The sequence below is a fragment of the Eptesicus fuscus genome, chromosome 9 (genome assembly GCF_027574615.1).
Source record: "Eptesicus fuscus isolate TK198812 chromosome 9, DD_ASM_mEF_20220401, whole genome shotgun sequence".
NCBI classification, from domain to species: domain Eukaryota; kingdom Metazoa; phylum Chordata; class Mammalia; order Chiroptera; family Vespertilionidae; genus Eptesicus; species Eptesicus fuscus.
The window spans coordinates 54,033,375-54,052,677 of NC_072481.1; the positions used below are offsets into that span (position 1 = coordinate 54,033,375).

Genomic DNA, 19,303 nt, shown 5'->3' on the forward strand with positions numbered 1-19,303 from the left:
TTAAGTGGAGAGAAAACAAAACAAATTTTGCAAAATCCTTCCATTTATTACATTAGTAGTATGGAATAAATTTCACAAAAATACTAATCAATTCACTCAAGATTATAAAAGAAAATTATTATTTTAATCATAAATATGGGTATTAGGCCAATATACGCACTTATCATAATTAAACAAATTCTCAATGGCAGTTTGTCTTTCTAATTCCATAGTCTTTTTAAATACTTCTATTTAATTATATTATATATTTTGAAAATTATAAAAAGCTAATTAAATTAAATTATTATTCATGTCCTCTTATTCTTTTGCTTTTGTGGATATAGCAAATTTTGAGTAAAAAAATACATTTAAAAATACTTGGGAAAGGAGTTTGAATCACTCATTTTAGAAGCCAATGAATAATAAGAATTTCTTCATAAGCAGCACCACTACCCACAAATGTTTTACTCTTGAAGTTTAACCAAGCATACACATCAGACTGCATTAGGTAAAACTTTGTCAAAACAATCCAAATTATTTTCCAAAAAAAGGAATTCAAAATAATTGATATCTTTTTTCTGGTTGAAAAAAAATATGATGCAAATTAAAGCTAATCCGGATAGTCTCTATCAGTAATAAATTAGAGGTAAGGGAATGGTAAAAGGCCAGCACCCATAATCTAGCTTCAAGATATGACTCTTCCTAATTTCTTCATAAAGGACTGATAAATTTTCCATGTTGTTCTCTCACTAATGTGCTCATATACTAGCATTCTACTGGCTAAAAGCAGAGCCATTTCTTCTCATTAACAATGATAACAACAATACGCATTTTAGGAACCTACACTTTTTCCATGGAATCTAACAAAGTGTAGAAACAATCTTCAATCATTTAAAATATAAGCCAGTCTGCCATATTTATAGTTATAAAGAAATAGAATAAATTGTAATTAGCTCCAAAACATTTTTCTGATTTACCCTCATGGTTTGGGGGGGGGGGGGATTGCTTAACACAGCACTACATATTTATATTTATTAGAAGGAAAAATGTTAGTAGTCCTAAAAATGAAGCCATGAGGTCATCATATCTACTATTACCATTAATCAAATAAAATAGTTCACAAATAATAAATATTCTGGTTCAAAATTATACTTAAAAAAACACAATTATTTCAAGCAGAGATCCATGCACAGCTTTCTCTTCAAGCATTTCTGCATCATCTAAGTACCTCACGATTATTCCTGTTCTTTTGTTCTTTAAGTCAAACTTTAAAAAATCTGCCTCTAGTCACATACACAAGAGCTTTCTGTCTACTGATTTGGACATCATGAAACTGCTGGGGCCATGCCTTTGACAAAACAGATGGAATGCAGCTAAGAAAATAAAAAGTAAAGTTTCCAACTCTGAATGCACTGTTACTTTGTCTAAACATACCTCATTATCTCAAATTATAAAATATAAAAATGTATCTATTTCTGGCATACCTTATGAAATGCAAAAGAAAACAAAATAAGCTAAGCTCTTCATTGCAATGTCTTTGTAGTTTGATTGAACACATCAATTATTTCAAAATGCCTTTGTCAAGTTTTTGGTAGGGTATTTTTTTTCTTGGTAGGGTTTTTTTTCCTTGACATTGGCTTTGAACATTTTGGAGCAGATTCATTTCTTATTTGTGGTCACACAAAGGAATTCATATAAAATTAATGCCTAAATTGTAACTCTAAATTTTAATGCCAAGATATTTATAATAACCTATAATTATAATTAATGAATATGTATTATAATATTCTGTTAACCAGACACAAATATAAGTAACAAAAGATCAATAATGTGAACTATATTTATAATTCTCCCATATTTAAAACATCATAATCAACTTAATTATTATTATTTAAGTATATTGGTTATGAGGAATAAAACTGCATATTCTAATAGTGTTTAAAATATAAACTAGTACTATTTTGATTTTGATTTTTACTTTAAGAAAAGCTTACATTTAAGAGCACTATTTCCTTAAAACAAAGACATTTATTATGTAGTTTAACAGGAGAAAAATAAACTCAAAATTTCTACAAAATATTTGTACTTTTTAAATTTTCATTTTAATAGTAATTTCAAGTCTATATAGAAAATACCTAAAGAAATATATCACAATTTTAAAGTGGTTATTTTAATATTACTAGTATTTTTTCCAGAAAATGTTTTACTTTGCTAACTCAATAACAGAAGTTAATTTTTGCTGCCCTAATACTGTATTTCCCTTAACAATATTAACAGCTTAACATGGAGAATCAATATGTTAGTAAAACAAAAAACAAAATATACTGAAACCCTTTGCTATTTTACCTTGAAAAAAAGACTCACTTTCCAAATTCTTTATCAAAAATACAGAATAAAATTGTACTTAGAACTAAGATTCTATTAAAATCCTCCTTGTTTATATTCTAATTCTGATTAATTACTTTATACAATCATGGATAATAAAGTCAATATATTACTGACCAATCTTCTAAAAACATATTTTCTATAATGCAGTTGTTTTTGAATCTTTTTTTCTGAATGGACTAAATATCAACTCTATTTGTGTAATTTAAATGAAATGTTGGTTATTCTCGCTATTAGTTTAGTCATTCATAAATCTCTACTTAGCATTTCTCTTTGATAATTAAAGACAATATGTTTTATCAACAGTATTATTTTAAACATTTTCCAATTTTACAAGGAGAAGAGCAAGAAAGAAATGCCTTAATTATAAATTATAAATATTTTATAATTATAAATTATAAAAGTTATAAATATTTTAATTTATAATAATTTAATTTAATTTATAAAATTATAGATAAATTATAAATATTTTACTTGCAATTTAAATATTGCTGAGACTTTTGGTTTAGTATTCTCTTAAAACAAAAAAAAAGCCACATATAGCAATAGATACAATAAATAGTAAGATAGCTAAAAATAAGTTATACTTGAATATTAAGCATATTTTCATTTTATTTCCCTTTTCCTCCAGATGCCTAGAATGCCATTCCAACGACAAAATGCTAATTAAACTATAATATCCTGTATAAATCTAACAGTAGCATTGGCTGAAAGACAAAAGATGACACTTTACCCATTGCATTTTCATTGAACTAAAATATATGAACTAATTAGTTAATCGTGGACATTTTAATTGCATCAAATATAGTATTTACTTGTAAATTGCTAGATTTGTAATGAAGCCTTTCCCTATATTTAAAGTTCTGCTAGAAAAAAAAAGATACTAGAGATCTAACCTAAAAGGTTCAGCATTGAATATGTATAAAATTGCATGTACTATATAATAGCTTTCTTTAAAAAACACCAATATTCTAAAAAGTCTCTAGAATTACTACCATAATACTAGAGACTTTGGTCAGTTACCTATTGCCAAAGGTAACTGTTGAACATCAGAGAGCTTAAGAGGTTACCAATTGGTCAGTCTTATGGGAACAAGTTGTGAAAAGAAACTGAGTCAAAAAGAAAAAAGTGTCATCTACCGTAAGTCCAGGAAAGTTCCCCCACTCTAATTTGTGTGCTCTAGAACCCACCCATGCCAGAGAGCTACAGACTATCACACTTAACCTCACCATTAAAAGTTTACTTTTAATTGAATTTATTGGGAGTGATATTGGTTAATAAAATATATGGGTTTCAGGTATATAATTCTATAATACATCCTCTGTATATTGCACTTTGTGTTTACCATCCCAAGCCAAGTCTCCTTTTATCTCCACCCCCTTTTCGCTTTGGTAATCACCATACTGTCATTTGTCTGAGGTTAAAAAATCTTTTAAAACCAGAGTCTAAGCCAGGAGAGGCAAACACCTGAAGAAAGACATTTATTGTAAAGTTTTAAAAAATGCAGCCTCCCACAATTACCAAAATAGTGAGAAAGGTCTAGATAAATGGAATATAAAATAGAAAGTTTCAACTAGCAGAGATCAAGCATGACTTATTCTAAATGCCTGGCTGACAAGATTCAGCGATATATACTTAACCCCTGGATTTCATCATTTTCAAAAGCTCTCAAGTTGAAGTTTTTAATTTCCTCTTGATTCTAGTTAGGACAGATGTACATTTCAAGGGACATTAACAAAAACAAGATTAGTAGCTTTACTTTAAAATACAAATTTTCATAAATTTTTTCTTTACTAGTACATCAAAATTTATTAACACATCAAAATTCATTTTAATTTATTCTTTATTTCTCAAGAATCACAAAAAAAGTAATCTATGAGGAGTATTTGCTCCATGTAAACCCACAAATTGGAAAATATAAGCAAAACAAGTGAACAATAAAGCAATAGAGAGAGAAAAGGCAATATCCCAAAGCAAATTCTCAAGAGCACTTAGGACATGGTTTAAGGTTTAGCAAAAAAGAAAGTCTAAATTCTTTATCAGACTCTGAATTAATGACTGAGTTGCAATTAATATTTTGTAAAGTGAAAAATGGTAACCTGACGATTTGATTGATTGTTACTTCAGAAGTACAAAATCTTTTCTTAAAGATGGAAACTTCAGGTGCATCATGATAAGCAAGCCAGTTTATTATTTTTTTCTCTGACCTAAACTACCAGATTAGCTGGTAAATAGAAATTATTGACAGATTATTTGGAAAACCTCTTTGCAAAACGTTTTTGTAAACAGCATGTTTGTGCTGAAAGTGAGATACGTAGTAAATACTTAAGGTTAAGCATTCTGAGATTTACAACTGACTCTGAAGCCAGTAACTTCTAAGTGGTGTTTATCTGCCTTTGATGTGTGTGTTTTTTTTAAGTTCTTCCTGCCCTATGGACTATCAGGTTTTTAATATTGTTGTTTCTTAAATTGAAACTACAACCATCAGCTCAATTAGGTATAGGTTGTAGGAGGAAAGTAAAAATCTCATTTTTCCCTAATTATTTCCACATCCTTTAGGATCTGACCATGAATTTATTCATTTGTGCAACAAATATTTATTGAACAGGCCATCTTTCCCATTCTCTTGCTGTCAGAAGGGCCCACTGCGGCTCTGCTCATCACTTAGGGTATCTATACTCTACATGTTTTTAAAAACCAGTTCTATCTACTGACTCTCTTGGGGGAAGAAGAGCCTTAGTGCCACAGCTTTTTCCTACCTAAAGGCCTGGCTGCCAAGGGAAGACCAACAATCAGGAAAAATTAATGGGGGGAAATGTAATTAGCACCTGTAGGTATGTAACCTCGTTCAAGCACTATCTGTTTATCATTCGCCATCCCAACGAGACTTCCCAATGAGTTTTCTCTAAGGACATCTTTTTAGATCTCATGTTATAAACTCTTTAGAAAGTCCCAAGCAGTTCTAAATCCCTAGGTTGCACACTATATACCAAAGTCAAGTCACTTGAATTTAGATATGAATTACGACAGAAACCACTAGGAGACTTCCTCATTATGGTCCCTAAGTGCGAATGAGCCCTTATCACTGTGGCTGTTAGTTTGTTTGTTTAAATTTTTGTTTATTTGCATTTAGAATGTTTCCTACAATGTATGCTTTAGAAATTCATCAAGTTACCAACAATTTGTTTATTGCTTTATGTTTTAAAAACATCTCTGATACATTATCTCATTTGATCATCACAATGACACTCTGAGTCAATCAAAGAAGGTATTATCTTCATTTTCTATATTTAAAAAAACACAGAACGGTCACAAGGCCAGTAAGTAGCAGAACTGAGTCTTTTAAGTTTAAGTTCAGAGTCTTTGTTTAAATATATTTTTATTGATTTCAGAGAGGAAGGGAGAGGGAGAGAGATAGAAACATCAATGAGAGAATCATTGATCAGGTGCCTCCTGCATGCCCCCTACTGGGGATCAAGCCCACAAACCAGGCATGTGCCCTGACCAAGAATCAAACTGTGAGCTCCTGGTTCATAGATCAACGCTCAATTACTGAGCTACACCAGACGGGCCAAGCTCAGATTAAAAAAAAAAAAAAAAAAAAAAAAGACATAATGCAGAGATCTCAAGCCAGCATTCTTCATAAGTGTCTTAACACTCAAGTTTTTAAAACCAAATTAATTTGAATGTGCATAACTAAGGTATGTCACAGGCCTACCACTCTCTATTATATTTTATTGGGCCAATTCTCACATTCATATTACCACATGGAAAGTTATTTTCATTGAGATCCCTTCAAAAAGAACAGCAACTTATTTCTTCATTATTCCATTCATTTGTTCATTAAACACAGTACAGCCATTATTTGAGGCACTAGGAATCTCAAGCTCCGTAAGATATGGTCACTGCCCTCAGAGCATTTTTGAGCTAGTGAGGACATCAGATAAGCCTATCTGGACAACAGGATAGCAGAGAGAATGTACAAGTGTCAGCCAAATACTAAGGTCAAGTATTTAAATTAGAATGAGGGATCAGATCCTGGAGGTATTTATTGTAAGCCTATTATGTCTCCACTAGAGGCCCGGTGCATGAAATTCATGCACGGGGGGGGCGGGGGTGTCCCTCAGCCCAGCCTGGACCCTCTCCAATCTGGGACCCTTTGAGGGATGTCCAACTGCCAGGATCGGGCCTAAACGGGCAGTCGGACATCCCTCTCACAATCCAGGACTGCTGGCTCCCAACTGCTCGCCTGCCTGCCTTCCTGATTGCCCCTAACCGCTTCTGCCTGCCAGCCTGATCACCCCCCTAACCACTCCCCTGCCAGCCTGATTGATGCCTAACTGCTCCCCTGCCAGCCTGATTGCCCCTAACTGCCCTCCCCTGCAGGCCTGATCACCCCTAATTTCCCTCCCCTGAAAGCCTGGTCACCCCTAACTGCCCTCCCCTGCAGGCATGGTCACCCCTAACTGCCCTCCCCTGCAGGCCTGGTCCTCCCCAACTGCTCTCCCCTGCAGGCCTGGGTCCCCCCAACTGCCATTCCCTGCAGGCCCGGTCACCCCCAAGTTCCCTCCTCTGCAGGCCTGGTCACCCCTAACTGCCCTCCCCTTGCAGGCTTGATCGCCCCCAACTGCCTTCCCTTGCAGTCCTGGTCCCCCACAACTGCTCTCTCCTCCTGGCCTGATCTCTCACAACTGCCCTCCCTTGAAGGTCTAGTCCCTCCCAACTGCCCTCCCCTGCTGGCCTGATTGCCCACAACTGCCCTCCCTTGCAGGCCTGGTCCCTCCCAACCCCCTCCCCTGCTGGCCATCTTGTGGTGGCCATCTTGTGTCCACATGGGGGCAACCATCTTTGACCACATGGGGGCAGCCATCTTGTGTGTTGGGGTGATGGTCAATTTGCATATTGCTCTTTTATTAGATAGGATTGCCTTTCTCACTTTGGTTTTCAAATGACATCCCAGAGTGCAGTTTTCAAAGTTTAAATTCTAACTTCTTATTGACTTTCTGTAATATGGAATAACAACTATAGACTTAGCTTCAGCTCAATTTCAAATCATTACAAATTTGTGTTAAAAAAATTGGTAACTATGCTTTGGAGAAGAGCTTAAGGCCACAATTCTACCATAGATTAAAAATATTTTCAAATAGATCTTCAATTCATAATGAAAAGATAGGTAAGAGAGATACCTTATTTCTGATCAATAAAGAGAATTATATCCTATATTATAACTATATTAAAGCCACTTCAAACATTTTATTTAACACTATGTATAGGGTGTGTTATAAATAAACATGCTCTTTTTATATCAAATTCAGGAAAGGTCAAAAGCTACATAACCAAAATTTACCTAAAAGGAACATATCCAGTTTTCTATGTATTACCTAATACTCACTAAGCATCTGGATCTAGAAAAATAAAATTATATATACATGTATTTTTATATTTTTTATTGATTTCTGAGAGGAAGGGAGAGGGAGAAGATAGAAACATCAATGATGAGAGAGAATCATTGATCGGCTGCCTCCTGCACATCCCCCACTGGGGATCGAGCCTGCAACCCACGCACATGCCCTGACCAGAAATCAAGCCATCATCTTCTGGTTCATAGGTCGATGCTCAACCACTGAGCCACACTGGCCAGGCAGAATTATATTTTTTACTATTTGTTGATTTGTTAAAAGAGTTCTTGCTCAACCACAACATGAAAACTGTTTGAATTTCACAAATCTTGGAATTTTTACCAAAAACCCTAATTCAGTCAGAGATTGTCATGTGACATTTTTATATTTCAGTCTTTAAACTCTTACCTAAAATAATCAGTACATATAGGAAAAGAGCTAATAAATGTGCTAATTGCTCCTTGTTATACACCTTGACCCATTCTTGGTACATCATTTAGGATGCTCTTGGTTGATCTGAAAAATCTACTTCAAGATAGTTTAAATCATTGAGGTAACGTAGAGGTATAGGTTAACACAGAGGCTCTGTTTCTCCCTCATTTTCTCAGCTTTGCTCTCCTCACTGCTCCATTTTCAGGTATCTTCCTTGGCATTTCCTTCATGCCACAAGCTGGATACATTTGCTACATGCTTCCTAGGTTATAACTAGAGAAAATAGGGACTCCCCAACATTCTGAGAATAAAAAAATAAAAAAAAACTCCCAAGAATCATTTTGATCAGACAATCTTGTCTCATTCATTCTTTCAATTAATATTTATTGGTCACCTACTGTACATCAGGTACTATTCTTGGTTCTGGAAACACAGCAATGGACAAAACAGATCCCCAATCTTCATGGAACTTAAGGGCCTATCACCATCCCTTAATCAATCAGAGTGAGGATAGATTTACCTCCATTAGTTTGCCACTCCTGGAGTGACGGTTAGGATCAATCCTAATCAAAGTATGGTGTAAGAAATAGAATAGATATTGACAAGACAACTGCAATATTTATCACTCTTGCCTATTAAAATTTTGGCAATGTACATTGATAATTAGTTGAATTCATACATGATTCTATATGAGTTAATATATATATATGAAAATAATCTATACCTTGCAGAGAATGGAAGTAATTCCTTGCTATTGTCAAATGGGTTTCAGATCCCAGCCATACATGATGACAAAATTTCTGTTCTGCCCAGCTGCTATTGAGATGTCAACCATCTAAAAAAAAAAATGCCATGCCAATGTTTTTACCACCATAATTAATATCAGGAAATATGTTGGATAATTTTTTTAAAGACATCTTTTGGGAAAGTAAAATATCATCACACATCAGAAGAAGCCTACAGTGCCCTTTCACCTCTGCCATGCCCACAGTCTTCATCCTTGACTTTAGGTCACTGCCCTGCAAATACCTATTAAGGAGACCTGAATAGAGAGAATGACCATTCCAGCCCAAATTCCTTATGTCTACCAGGAGGAAAAAATAGTCATACTCGTGATGGGTGATAAGTCTTCTTGTAATAAAGTAGAATATGTTGAGCTTATTAACAAATGACCTAGTAGATCCTGTTACTAGTTTCTAGCACTGCCTCATCTGCATCATTAGTGTGGTTTATTTAACACCAAACTCTCAGACTGAATTACTGAAAATAAGATGCCAGAGCTATAGCATTAGGAGAATCACATTCAGCTGTGCCTATGATACGACCTAACCTCCAGCTTGAATGAAAATGCTCAAGAACAAGGCAGCATTTGAGCTTGGCTTTGAAGGTTGAAGTGGAAGGATCAGGAAGCCTATTGGGAATTTCTCATTCTGTTAGACTTGGATTCATACCATGGGCTGAAGTCAGAGTTAACTTCTCTTAAGATAATCATGTCTAGCTTTGGAGAAGGAACTGCTCTGCTGGATAAACACCAGAGTTAAGCCTCAACTTGACTTCAGCCAATGAACTATGACATGGAGGTACTCTTAAACAGGGATACAACCTGAAGAAAAATTTCCTTCTGAAGGACTGTCATAACTAAGATTTCAAAGCTGATTTGGGGAAAACTCTTGAAACTCTGTAAACAGCGATTTACCATTAAACGCTAGAAAGATTTATTTTATTTTATTATTTTTTAAAAATATACTTTTATTGATTTCAGAAAGGAATGGAGAGGGAGAGAGAGATAGAAACATCAATGATGAGAGAGAATCATTGATCAGCTGCCTCCTGCACCCCCCCTACTGAGGATTGAGCCCACAATCTGGGCATATGCCCTTGACTGGAATTGAGTCTTGGACCCTTCAGTCCCCAGGCCAGCGCTCTAGTCGCTGAGTCAAACCAGCTAGGGCATATTTTTTAAAATTATAACTTAATCTGATGACCCTTATCTTCCCTCCCCCAAAAATGGAGAAACTGGGGGCTCAGAAATTTATGTGATTTCCCCAAGATCATCATGCAGGTAAAAATCAAAGGGGCTGAAACTGAAATGCAGGTCAGTAATCTCTAACGGTAAAAACTTTCATTTCAACATTCTGCCTTGCTACAAAGCAAGGGGTTAAGGAACATGGGGAGTATCAAAAATGAAATGTGTGACAACAGCCAGTAGGAATCAATTGCACATAAACTGATCTATGATTATGGTGAGGCAAAACGAGATGTAATATCCTCTAAAGGAACAAATAATACAGACTTACTCCCCAAATCATGATTAAACAGAAGAAATTAAAATGCAATCTTTCCTCCAGGGTAAAAGGCATTCGATTAATCCAATCAAATGATTGCTCCTTTCTCTCCTGATAATTTTCATCAATGTATATAAAAGAAGAAAAGTATACTTTAACCTCTAAAAGTATTAGAAACAGTAATTAAATTTAACTTGGTTGTAATTTTGGATAGTGCTAAAGAAATTTTACATCTACATTTTTTTTCACTCTAAATTCCCAACAAAACTTTCCATAAACAAAAACATTCAACTTTTTAAAAAGAGTCTGCTAAACAATCCTCAATTTGTTTGTATGAAAAATAAACTCAGCTGTGTCGTTTGGGGATGATTAATTCCCAAAGCTAGCAAATAATATGTTGGGAAATAGCAGATAACTGACTTCAGTCATCCATTGTCTTAAATGATAGCCTTTGTAGAATCTTCTTCTCTTCCAATCACCTATACTAGTTTTCGGTCAGAAAAGTATAAAATTAGGAGAGAGGCAGAAGGCGAGAGGAAAACATTAGTTTCAGAGTTTAGAATTAAATAAACCTAAAAAGATTTCCCAGCTCTATTACAGTACCTCACCGCTACTCTTTCAACGGATTCTACAACAGACCAAGGGAGAAATTCTGACTCAAGACTCAACATAATTGAGGAGATATTTCAAAAACAGCATGTTAATGCTGTCCCCTTCCCACAACTGAAAAAGTCATATTGCCTTCTGGGGTAGTTCACTTTTGTTCCATAGAAATGACAGCTTTTAAATTTTTAAAAACATATAGAAAGTATTGTGGTGAATTCATCTGCTACTTTACCCATTCAAAGCCCAAGGAGTAGAACAAAATCTATAGAATTGCAGGGATGAGCTAGTTGTATTTTTGCCAGGAATTGGGAATTTTCTGAGAGCAAGGACCACCCATGTCTTTTTCTTTTTTGTATCCTCAGCACCTGGAACATTGTAGGTGCTTGATGAATTGAACTCACAAAGACGTATATAGTCTTCTTTCAGTGATTATTGACACTCATTTTGAGACATTCTCCCTTTTAGACTGACATAACTGCAAACTGGTTTCTTTTTTTTAAGAAAACGCATCTAGTTACGTATTCTTCTAATCCCAGATTTTACATGAGTATAACTATGAACTAGACATGTGTAGGAAAAGGCATTAGACCTTAAAGAAGCACATTGAAAATTGGTGCAGAACTCCAGATTGACTAAATCAGGTTTGTTATTTTATCCACCAAATAGTCTAAGCAGATTAATTGGAACCAGACATGTGAAGATTCATCAAGTTTGGTTTCTTATAACATCAGTTATTAAAAGAGAAATTTATAGGTTCCATTTCAGCACATCTAAGTGAACAGTTTGAGGAAAATGTAAATCTTGATAAATAATATCTTAGAGGTATATGTAGGCAGAAAATGTTATGAGACTGGCTCCCTTTCTATAACCAGATTTATCTCACAGTAACAAGGTACTACATTCCAACTGTCTTGAATAAATAATCAGCTACCCACATTACCATGGATATGTTTTATTTAGAAATTAACACCAAAACAAAGATTTGTTTTCCCAAAGAGAAAGAGACTATACACCCCTAAGTAGTTATCTAACAAGAAGCACAGCTTTAGTCACATGCAATAAAAGCAGTCTGCCTGTCCATGGAAAAACTGAAAGAATGTGACAACCTGCTTTTGGCAGAACTCATTCAAAGGAAACTTCTTTGTCAATTGAAGAATATTGATTTCCAGGAATGAATGTCAGAAGGTTATTAACCCAAGTGTCAAGGTTTATATTTCTGGACTTATAACTAAAATATTATGCAAAATTATTATTTGAAGGCTTTACACTAGGGTATACACATTGAATATAAACAAAATAGGTCAATACATCAACAGGAGTGTTGTTTTCTAGAAAATATATTTGAAAACATAGAGCCAGTACTCACTTTTCAAACCAATTCCAATCTATAGTCATGCCACTATTAGATATATATATACTTAGACAGCAAATATAGATACTTGATTTTTTTTTTGAATTGTCATAAACAGCTCTATTTCTAAAGAGCTCAGAAGTAGGAAACATTGCCTGCTTTTGATAATATAGTGGAAAACCTTTCTGAGTGGCCACAAGATTTAAAAAAAAAACCAACAACTTCAGTTAGGCTCAATGATTAAGTTCATCTGTATGTGTTACATTAAAAATATATTTGCTACAGTCACATTACAATGTTATTCTACTTTATTATTTTTATAACCAGTTTTTACACCCTTGGGAATAATGTCAAAAATATAAATTTCTAAATTTAATATATATAATGAAGAAATACATAAATCATCAGAACTATACATTAGTTCCCAATAGCCACATTCAACTTCTTATGTGTGTGTGTGGGGGTGGTGGGGGGGTGGGTGAGGTCTGTTTGTAACAGTTGTTTATTTGAGTAGTTATTTGATTTTAATTTAATTGTTTTGTTTCCAAATATTTTTCTTTTTTTTAACATATTTACTATTTTAATAATGTCCCTTCTATCCAACATTTAGCTAATCTGCTTGACCTGAGCAAATGTGTTTCTGATGTCTGTCAGCAACTATAAAAGCATAATTTCATTAAAGTATATTATATATGCTCAGTACTGAGAGAACATTATAAAATGAAAAAGTTTGGCTAAAGTTCAACTGGGCATCAAATAGCACTGGTAAGGATGGTCTCAAACAGATGGTGTAAAATCTTGCTAACACAACAGTGTGTGCTTAACACAGGAACAATATCAGAAGCATATGTGCTACAAATGACCAAAGTACCAAACAGAAACAATAAATTTGGGATATACATTAAAAATGATGCCCTTACCAATTGAAGAAACAAACAAAAAAAAAGAAACAAATGCACTTCCTTGTCAAATAAGAAATGCTACTGATATTTTTCCAGCTCAAGGTTGGCATCCAAATATTTTCCTTTTGGCTTTCTCATAGACATTGTTCTTAAAACTTTATAAGGCCAGAATTAAGAATATAATGTTATGCACGTTAAAAAGAACTAATCATATAAAAGGAAAATAAGTCCTCGATTTAGACATTTATGCATCCTTTGAAACTGAAAATATTCTCATTCAACAGCTCAGAAAAATCCTCTCTCTCTCTCTCTCTCACACACACACACACACACACACACACACACACACACACACTCACTTTCAGAAGAGCTGGATACAAGTACCTGGCCCGTTACAAGGATTTGCCCAAGCATTGCACAAGAGTGTTAAAAGTACCGAGGGCCCAAGGACTCTGGCTGGCACAGAAACTAAGGCCAAGTCAGGAAACAGGGATTCCGGGAGCGGCCCTTGCCGAGGCTGCACCCCAGCTCCGAGGCTGCACCCCAGCTCCGTGTGGCAGTGGGGCCAGATGCCTCAGCTCCTAGCCCTGCGGGGCTGGCCTCCCTGCAGACACTGCGCACAGGACGGGCCTCGGTCTGCCCGTCTCCCGCGCCCGCCGGCAGCCTTCACCCCCTGCTCTGGCATCCGCAGCCTTCACCCCCTGCTCTGGCATCCACCTCACCAACAGCCCAGCCTGGCCAGGCCTGGCCCGTGGCCTGGTCTGCGGTTGGCTCGGGTGTGCGGCTGTGCGCGCTGGGACTCAGGAACAGTGGAGCCAGAATGACCTACCTATGCCGGAGGGGAAGAAGGGCTTGGGCCTTGGGTCTCCTTCAGGCGCGCCCTTTCCCAGGACAGGAACCTTTTAAGCTCTAGAAGTAGATCTGACTCAAGAAGCCGAATATTTCGAATTTGAAACCCCAGCCTCCTCCCTCGCGTCGCCCACGGAACAGGGCGCGAGGAGGGCGGTGGTCAGACCCACCTGGGCCACAGCCTGACCCAGAGCCTGGCTGGGGGAGGTGTTGGGGCGCTGGGGGCGCCGGCCACCCTCCTCCCGCCTTCTCCCGAGTTTGGATCAGTGATGTGGGGGTTCACACAGGGTCTCCCGCCTGTTTTGGGGCCACAGCACGTTTCCGGGCGTTCGCCTTCGTCTCCCGCTTGGTGCCCACACGCGTGGGCGCCTCCCCGGAGTGCACCCTGCGCGCCGGGTCCTTCCCGGGGCTGCCGCGGGCGGGACCTAGACCAACGGGGCTGAGATCGGCCTGAAACCGCCTGGACCTCCGAGGGCCGGCGCCCGCTGAGCCCGCCCAGGCCGCCCCGCGGGGAAGGGTCTCAGCCCCCACAGGAGGCCACAGAGGCGGCCTGCCCGCCTCCGCGCAGGGCCTGGGGTTACCAAGGAAATGCAACAATATTTATAACCAGCGGGAGATGAGAAAGTGTTCGCCCAGCACGCGATCTACCTCCCTCCCCAGGCAGCTTCCCATCCCTCCAGCCCATCCTCCCCGCCGGCTCCGTGAGTGGGTCTGACCCCTCCTTAACCAACAGCGCGGTCAGGTCCCTCAAGCCTTCCCTCCACCCCCCTCCCCGCCCCCTCCCTGAGCTCCTGAGAGTATTCTCACTCTGGGACTTTCAGCGGGGGAGAGGAGGGCAGGGAGGAACACACCCTGCAGCAGGGCTCACAAAATATCCTTTCATATACAGTATGTAGCAGAGTCGTTAGGATCATGGAATGGGTTTGCATCCACACTCCGTCGCTGCTATGATGTGAGAACCTGGGCCTTGTCTGTGAGCGTTATGTTGCCCATCTGTGAATCGGATGGAATAATATTGAGCTCATAGGTGATTGTGCAGAATATAGGTGACAGCATTTGCAATCTGGGTGATGCCAAACAATAAATGGTATTTCTTATTAAAGGGTAGCTACATATAGGTACACATTCTTTTGGGGGAGGGGTAATGTAAAGAATCAGGAATTAGGACTCCGTTTACCAACTTTCCCCTCCCCCCCACCACCTACCTTTAAAAGACACCTTTACAGCCCAGCTGGTGTGGCTCAGTTGGTTGAGTGTGGTTCCATGCATCAGGAGGTCTAGGGTTGGATTCCTGGTCAGGGCAAGTGCCCAGGTTGTGGTTGCAGGCTGGATCCCCAATAGGGGGCCTGTGGGAGGCAGCCAATGGATGCTTCTCTCTCATTGATGTTTCTCTCCCTTCTTCTCTCTCTAAAAGCAATAAAAACATATTTTTTTAAAAAAAAAAGAAAACTTTACATGGACTGATCCAAGTAGTTTTTAATGTGAGAGGTTTCCCCCACAATATCACTAAAATTAATGATTGAAGCAGGGTAGAAGTATTCTGAAAGGAGGGGGAGGAAGCAACCTTGAAAAGGCACTGTGTGTATTAAAAGCTTCACAAGAGACTGGTGCCTAGGATCCCTGGTGACTTTGAAACTAAAAACAATAATAAATGCAAAGTATAAAGCGCTGAGCCCAGTCAAGGTGTTATTCCTGAAAGATGATGCAATACGAAGGCACATTTTTAAAAACCCCTGAGTCACTCCAGGGGAAGGAGTGGCTATTAGAAGGAAATGGGTGCTATTAAACACCCTTTAAAACTATTTTGCCACCTTTGCATGCCTGCAGCAGCTGTGGCTGAGTTTGCAACCCTTCCCAGTGCATCTGCCAAGAGACCCAAGTCTTCAAGATAAAGCCTAGCACTGCCCCCCTTAGTGTCGGAGTAAATTCTACACCACAGGTGTGGCACAGCCATCCCAGGCTGGGAGGCCTCTTCCAGCCCTTTTCTTGGACCCTACTCCCAGAGTCCCACCGCTACTGTTCTGGATTGAGATCTGTTTCTGCTTGGGAGGGACTGGGTCTGCGTAGAGACTGGGTGGATCCACCCAGGCACCCAGGACACAAGATTATGACCTGGCAAAAAGTGAGGATCTGTCAGGCTCAAGACTTGATCTACCACCTGTGAGTCTCCTCCCTATTCTTCCGCCGTTTTACAGACTGAACAGTGATGAATCCCCTTTTCAGGCCAGTGAGGCCTGAAAGCAGCAACATCTGGCTCCCTGTGACCTCGGCTCCCATCCTGACTGTCCCCCCTTCTTGCCCTGGGGCAGGCCAAAACTTGTCAACTTACTTATGTCTAGACTCTAGACAATAAACACAGTATTTCCACGTGTGTAGTCAGAGACTTACCCAGACTACTGGGGTCCAACACCTTCCTACTCCAATTCCTGAAAGCCTCCCCCTTTATAAGTGAGGTCTCTTGGACAGCCAGAGTGGCTTTCCGATTAAATTGCAAACACTGAGGTTTGCAGAACCCTCCCGAGGGGAATGAACCATTGCACCTGAGGATCCACTGGAGGTTACAAGTCCCTTGCCCTAGATGAAAAGTGGAGCCCGGGGAACTTCCACAATTTAAATTGTCACGATCCCTATGCCCTTCCTTGGCATGCTATGCTCTTCTAGGGATTAAAAGATTGGGTTCCTGGCAAGAAGGTGCCAATGTACAAAAGTAGGGAGCTAGCACAAACACAGAAAGGCACAAAACCCTGAAAGCACTTTCTTCCATTCAAAAAGCTCTCCCCTATCTCCGGGTGCCAGGCACTGAACTAGGTTGCAGGGAGTCAGAACAGCAGGGTGTTCATAGACTGCAGCTGCGGGAAGATCTGTTGGGGTTGACTTTATTCACTTGATTGTGTCGGATAAACTATTCTAAAGATTTTCTGTAGTATTGATAGAGGGGGCAGGGAGATAACCTGTGCACAACTCCAGCGGGGCACCGTGGCTTCTTGGGACTCCAGGCAGTGACCCAGACTCTGTCGAAGCCAAAAGGGAAGTTCCAGGAATGAGTGCAGACCTTTGCACCTGAAGAGGTATGGAGCAGTGGCCACTTGTTCAATCCAGGCTTTGATTCACTGGCTGATGATTGGTCAATGGATTCTGTAATTTGCAAAGAAAAAGGAGAGAGATTTTATCACTGGTTTAAAGGCTTGCCTTCTTTTCCTTCTTCGTGGCTGTTTTATTTGACAGGCCAAACCATTCTACATGCTTTGAATAGCCAGAGTGGAGGTGGGAAGAGGGAGCTCTTTCCCTCCGGATAGCAGATGCCTACAGCTGGGACTGAAGCCGGCATGGGCAAGAGGCTGGCAGCTGGACCACCTGTGCCTGAGTGGAAACCCAGGCCAACGGGGCTATGCAAAGAACCACCTTGAGTTGAGGTAAAGGAATCTATTAGTCGAAAGTGTCTGTTTCTGAACCCACTGCGTGGTTAAAAGGCGGACCTTTAAAATGAAGAGTCATATTCTGACCCAGCCTGGTAACATGGCCTTAGGGAGGTTACTGAAGCAGGGTTATGCACGTCAGTGCCAGTAGGATGTTTGACAAGTAATAAGCAAACAGCTATGATTACTGCCACTTTCACAATATTCAGATGCACAAACGGACCGAAGTCAGGGGACCAAGCATTGAAATGTGCCAGATTTACTCCCAAATAAACCAGTGACGAAAGGGGAGAGACAGTTGCTCATCCTGGGTGCTTGCGCCCAGATGCCAGGGGAGACGTGGCTCCCTCCCAGCTGCAGGCCTGAGGGCCTAGTGAGCTTTAGAAACGGCCCACTGGAACCTCAAGGTCGGTGCTGAGGAGCAGCTGCCGGTCCTCTTCCGGGATCCTGCCCTCTCTAGGGCAACGACGGAGGGCACAGGAGGAGCTGAAGGAGACTGCCTTCATGGAGACCTACTATACCGATGTGTGAACACATTTCAACGTCATTAGTGCGATTAGCTCCATTTTACGGATGAAATCTGAAGTGTTAAGTTGTTACATACTAGTAAATGGCTTGAAAACCCACTATAGGTTTGACTAATTTCAAATCCTGTCCTCTTACTGTAAGAACACCTTTGACCCTGAGCTTCCCTGAAGGAAAGACGGGAAGGGGGCAAGGCGGTGGGGGGTGGGGGAGAACAGTAGAGAGGGGGAGGAAAGGAAAGGAAATGTTGCCACCAGGACCAGAACTAGGCTCCTGTAGCACAAATCCAGATAAGGGGTTAGTTAACTGTTTTTATTGATTGGTTTTAGAGAGAGAGAGACAGAGAGAGAGAGAGAGAGAGAGAGAGAGAGAGAGACATGGATTTGTTGTCCCATTTATTTATGCATTCCTTGGTTGATTCCTCTTGTATGTGTGTGCCCTGACCTGAGATCCAACTGCAATCTTGGCCTCTCCGGACCAGCGCTCAGTGCCAAAGTTATTTGACTTTTACAAAGTTATGTCTCAAGATCATTCCGCAGACAAAAAGCATCATTGTACCAGATACATCGGATGATCAACAACTGGATGTGGTAGTACCGCAGGGGAGAAGCGTGGACACCGAGGTTGTGGGCGGGACAACTTGGGCTTCCGTGGGGGCACTCGGCACTCACACTGGCTGCCAACCTGAGCTGGATGTTCCCTCACCAAAACCGGGTTGAAGCCTGCAAATAGGAGGCCCACACAGCTAGCTCCAGATCACACCACCCTCCCCACTCCTCCCGAGGAACATGGTCTGGCGCCCGTGTTTTTGCACTCAGATCAAGCTTGGCTTTTTTTGCCTCCCTGGCTGGGTTTTAGTCCACTCTTAGGGATCCTTGTGGAATACGGGGTTGAAGGAGGGGAAGCCTGCGGGGTTCGGGTTAACGTGCTCTTTCTAGATTAGTGAGCTCCAGGCTAAACCCACCCCTAACGCCTAGGACTTGGAGGAAAAGTCCGGGCAGGGGAGAAGGAGGTTAAAGAGCTGTTGGGGTTTTGTTTTCAGCTTTTCGGGTGTGCCCCCCCCCCCACCTAGTAGTTTGGTTTTTACAGACTTGTGTGGGTAGAGATCTGAAGAAAAGGGTCCGAATCAGGTTTCCCCTGATCCTGTCGTGTGCTCACTCTGAAAGATAAAATG

The 19,303-nt window shown here is 39.7% G+C and overlaps 1 long non-coding RNA gene across 1 annotated transcript in view; it reads right to left on the minus strand.

Moving 5' to 3' along the window:
* The window catches only part of LOC114230739 (uncharacterized), an 84,406-nt gene extending 67,189 nt beyond the window's left edge, over positions 1 to 17,217 (minus strand). Inside the window, exons 1-3 of the long non-coding RNA XR_003616694.2 lie at positions 17,140 to 17,217; positions 8,920 to 9,030; positions 4,005 to 4,063 (exon numbers count right to left, since the gene is read on the minus strand). This is a non-coding gene — a long non-coding RNA (uncharacterized LOC114230739). The remainder of the gene's footprint in view (positions 1 to 4,004; positions 4,064 to 8,919; positions 9,031 to 17,139) is intronic.
* Positions 17,218 to 19,303: the final 2,086 nt, after the last annotated feature.